At 42.8% G+C, this 5,039-nt stretch overlaps 1 long non-coding RNA gene across 1 annotated transcript; it reads right to left on the reverse strand.

Annotated features, from left to right (window-relative positions):
• Positions 1–1,201: 1,201 nt before the first annotated feature.
• On the reverse strand, positions 1,202–2,091 carry LOC124254086. Its single transcript, XR_006892383.1, has 3 exons — positions 2,013–2,091; positions 1,733–1,750; positions 1,202–1,279 (listed from the first exon to the last, which is right to left on the reverse strand). It is a non-coding gene; the product is annotated as an uncharacterized LOC124254086 (long non-coding RNA).
• Positions 2,092–5,039: the final 2,948 nt, after the last annotated feature.

The raw sequence follows: 5,039 nt of genomic DNA on the forward strand, positions 1-5,039 counted from the left end.
TTTAATTAAAATGTTAAGATTGCAAATTCTTACATGTTTTCGTACGGCATTTGTTCACACTTACATGTACATGAGCCAGTATTACAGCTGACAGAGAGATTTTCTGTGGTTGGTCCCACACAAGTTCCTCCAGAACAGGTCCGTGTCCTCGTCACGGTCTGAGTTCCTCCACCACAGGGCATTGAACATGGAGTACGACGTTGTTCCGTCCAGCTGGAGAACACACCTGCTCGCAGGAAATATTCACCATTTTCAGATTGCCAGTTTGCCAATTTATATTTCTAATATGCACAAAATACTGAAAATCATGTTTAATTGTATGTTTATCGTTCCAGTTGGTTATGCTTGTAATAACTTTGTATTGTGGTCAGAAAAGAAAAAGACATTATTCCATTATCTCATTTGCTGCGCAATGTTCAAGCTATATGCAGCTTCCGGAGCAGGGGAATGTAAATCCACTGATTGACATAATGAGCACCGTTCAACACAACTGGGATACGATAACATCCATGAACCAACTCAGCGAGCCTAGGCACCTGGGCCCCGTTTCACAAAGCAATCGTAGCGCTAAAGAGATCGTAACTCCCATACTTTAACATAGACTTACGACAGTCGTAGCGCTACGATTGCTTTGTGAAACGGGTCCCTGCTCCTTTAGTCGTATCTTACGACGAGCATGAGGTGCTGAGCGCCAGTCTTGTACAGATACAACTATATCTATCTGAACTAGACATACCGTTACACTGGCTTGTGATATTTAATAGCTGTGTCGCCAAGTTCCTGAAGTCGTCCACAAGGATGACCATATCGGAAGAGGATGCTAGGCCACGGAGCTCGTCTTGGTTAATGAGGTCACCCACTCCGACCGCAATGATCTGCACTCCCCTCGCCTTCAAGTCCGACGCTGCCTGTGCTGTTGCCGCTCTGTTATCAGAAGCACCATCTGTAATTACCATGACGACCTTGGAAGCGTCGGTGGTCTGAGCGTCAATGAGATCCTTGATGCGGTTAAGAGCAAGATGGGTGCTTGTCAGCCCATTGGGATAGTTCTCAGCCAGTAGAGAATTGCGGAGCAGAGCTTCACTTCTTGTCAGGTTCACCTCGTTGTTGATGACACTGCTGTAGAGGACGTAGCCCATACGAAGGTCACCATTGGTTCTGTTGAACATTTCATCCACAAACGATACGACTGCAGGTAAAAGCTCGAACTCGAAGGGGTCGGGGTTGATGCTGTTTGATCCATCGATAGCCAGGAACACATCAATATTGTCGCGGCAGACTAGAACAAACAAGGAAAACTTGCTCAGCATATAGATATCTACAAAACATGTGATCATCATGTACATATCTACAAAACATGTGATCATCATGTACATATCTACAAAACATGTGATCATCATGGACATATCTACAAAACATGTGATCAGCATGGACATATCTACAAAACATGTGATGTACATATCTATGACATACGAAATATGTTTCTAATCGAGTACAAAAAAGTAACAAAAAATATATTTTCAAATAACATCAGTTTTCCTCAACAAACAAATGTTAATATGAAGCGTTTCAGAAGGAATAATTCTTGTGAGTGTAAAGAAATGACTATTTGTATATTTCAAACAGTGTTATTTCGTGAAGCGTGAAACTGACCGTGGCTTAATGATCAAACTAGTTCATTTCCTGGGATTAAGTCAAATAATGTCTCATTTCTTTCGAGAAGAAAATTTACCTGCGCTTGATCCAGTATCTGAAAAATGATAAAGTAGATGACAATAGGTGATGGTCCAAAATAACATGTTCATGTAGGCCAAACTTTCATGATGAAAAAGAGTCAGTAATTTGTTCTAAGGATTTTCAGATTAGTGTTCAGTATAACACAGGTACATGAAGTGACATGGTTGCTTATTCAACGTACAAAATGTACATTTGTGCCATAACATTACGTACTATATTTACTTTCTTAAAGATGATAAGAGAGACCAGCGATGTGTCATTTTTAAAGAACATACTTGAATTTCCCTGCACAAAGACTTGTGCATCCGTGCTAACTCCGTTGATCGTGAGCCTATAGGTGCCTGCATCACCAAGCTGCGCATTGGTAATAGTTAGTCGATGTTCGAATCCAGAACTGGTGAAAGTAATCCTGGGATCACTGGGTACGCGGATGTTTCCTTTGAACCAGAGAACATCCTGCAGACCCGACTCGCTCATGATGGCGACAAGGTTGATCGTGTCTCCAACAAGGATGGTCTGGTCAACAAGACCCGTAGAGACCGTCACTGAAACATAAGGCATCAGCATCATGAGAAAGTCGTAATAGTAAGTGAGTGAGTGAGTTTAGTTTTACGCCGCACTCAGCAATAGTCAAGCTATATGGCGGCGGTCTGTAAATAATCAAGTCTGGACCAGACAATCCAGTGATCAACAGAATGAACACATATCTACGCAATTGCGATACGATGACATGTGTCAACCCAGTCAGCGAGCCTGGCCACCCGATCCCCTTAGTCGCCTCTTAGGACAGGCATGAGTTACTGAAGATCAATTCTAACCCGAATCTTCACGGGTCAAAATAGTGAGACAAGTACACTCTGGAAGTTGATATTCAAGTCAATGATAATGCAATCCGGTATTTAATGATTTTATGAAGTTCAGGGCCCCTTTCCACAAAGCGGTTGTAGCGCTAAGATGATCGTAACTCCCATACTTTCACATAGACTTACAACAGTCGTAGCACTACAATCGCTTTCAGGAACGGGGCCAGGTCTTTGAATGGCATTTAGAAGCGGTGCACATACGGAAGAGTGTATGTCAACTTTATTACGAGGAACACAACGTTTCGGGGTATATCCTTACTCCTTCATCAGGTGAAGCTGAATTATTTAATAGTTTCCTGTAGAAAAATCTGAACTGTACCACAATTACATTTCTACCTGATACTTACATTGTGTGACGCAAACTTGATTCAGGAGCCCACTAGCCAGTACAGATAGCTGGTCAAAGTTGTCGATGGACAATCTGTTTTGTGGCGATGAAGCGATACGGTCCAGTTCCCTAGTGTAAGCGTCAATTACGCGTTGAGGAAACAGAATGCTGTCCAGGGTAACTCCTACACTGTACATTGTGATTCCCTCAGCCTTGGCCGCATCTGCAGCAGCTTCAGTGTCTTCGGGGAAGTTGGACAGACCGTCAGTGAGGACCACCATGGCTCGGATGTTGCTAGTGGTGTTTAAAAGCCCCCTAGCAGTGTTTATGCCAAGGTCGGTGTAGGTAGCACCATTCTGTGGGTAGGCAAGGTTTGTGAGAGCCGGAATTACTGTTTGTCTGTCGCTGGAAGGGTACAGGTTTTGTTCTATAGTTGTACCATAGACGACAAAACCTAATCTGAGATTCTGTATGCGGTTGAAAGCTTGTCGTGCGAAGGTCTCCGTAGCTGATCTAACTTTCTGAAAGTTGCTTGAGCCAATGCTTTCTGAGCCATCGATGACTAGAACGATGTCCATTCTGTCACTACATGCTGGAGAAATGAAAAAAGACATATTTGTATCAGATGTTGTCTACATTGTTCCTGTAATGTGGCAGAAGAGATTGATTGTCCACAGTTGTCAGAGTAATAAAATGACTGAAACACTCGTAAAATGCCTCGCGCTGCCGAGGCCATATTCATCAAGGGTCATCAGAAGATGACAGTTATTTAAAGTCCAACTTGATTTGTTTTAGACTAAGTCCAAATCGTTTCAATGGAAATTATGAAAAAATATAAATGTCAAAAATCTGCAAACAGCAAAAGGCTAAATTCACCTTAATGGATGACAACTTCTTATTTATTGCATAGAACGACGTTTCGATGTAGATTCTTACATCGTTATCAAGCTAAAGGTGACTACAACCAAATGGTGAGAAGCATATATGCATGGTATGTTATGACAAACAGCAGATTAACATAGGTCGTGACGTCGACGTATCCGCGTGTGTCACGCAAGGCTTCCTTCTCAAGGATCTGAGTATTAAGTTCAAGTCATTATAAGGCATTTATTTGTTTGAAGAAAAGGTGTGTGTGAGTACGTGACTTAGTGAGTGGAAATTGTTTAACGCCACTTTGACGCAGCATTCCAGTATTGGTAAATGAGGGAAGAAAACCCGAAGTAATGGAGATCACGTGCGTTAAACGCTTTGGTTAAAGGTAGGAACGCAACAATAGGTTTCTAATGTTTCGCGGGACGCAATTCAGCGATGCATTGCGCTATAGACGACTTGGGCATCCGGGCTTCCGGTAAAGGGCACCTTTTTTTAATTATGACCATTTCTTTGTTCTTTGTAAACCTCAATGATGCAGCGTTATTGATTACTATTAATCAGACGTTTATTACTTTTCACATGGATGTCGCCAGATGCTTATTTCCGCCTTTAAGGGAACTAATTAGACATATGTGAGACCTCCGTGGACAATGACAGTGAGGTTAATGAGAGAGCATGTAACTAACACACGCAGGGTATATAAACGCCATATACTGGTGGACAGACAGTTGGACTCGAAGTCAGCAGGCAAAGGTTTATTCAGCAACCATGCAGTGCACCGTCTTTCTCGCCGTGATGTTGCTGTTGGTGCCGTCAGATGAAACTACTGTACCAATGTGTACCAAGCTGTGCACGTCGCTGGCGACAGAGGCTATCGATTGGTGTCTGGTCAAATTCTGCCAAAGAAACTATCTACTGAAACTGGCAAGGTTCGGTAAACGTGGTGGAGACAGTTTGCCCACCTTCAGCCGAACAGATGTAAAGTTGAGAGATCTGGATTCTGAAAACGGCTTGGTTCGAATCGGTACCGACGAGGCCACCGACTCAGATGAAACCTTGCAATATTGAAAGACTTTGTGACTTGGGAAGAACGAGAAGACACGCGACCGTCTGGATTCAGCGTCAGAACGTAACCCAGCATAAGCCTTGAACTCTTGTCACAGAAGGACCTGAGCACCGTTGTTGTTTTTTCATTTAGGAAGTAGTTTGCCAGTGGAAGATGTCAGTGAAAATGTGAC

The sequence above is a fragment of the Haliotis rubra genome, unplaced genomic scaffold (genome assembly GCF_003918875.1).
Source record: "Haliotis rubra isolate DU_JTF1 unplaced genomic scaffold, ASM391887v1 Scf563, whole genome shotgun sequence".
In the NCBI taxonomy this organism is placed as follows: Eukaryota; Metazoa; Mollusca; class Gastropoda; order Lepetellida; family Haliotidae; genus Haliotis; species Haliotis rubra.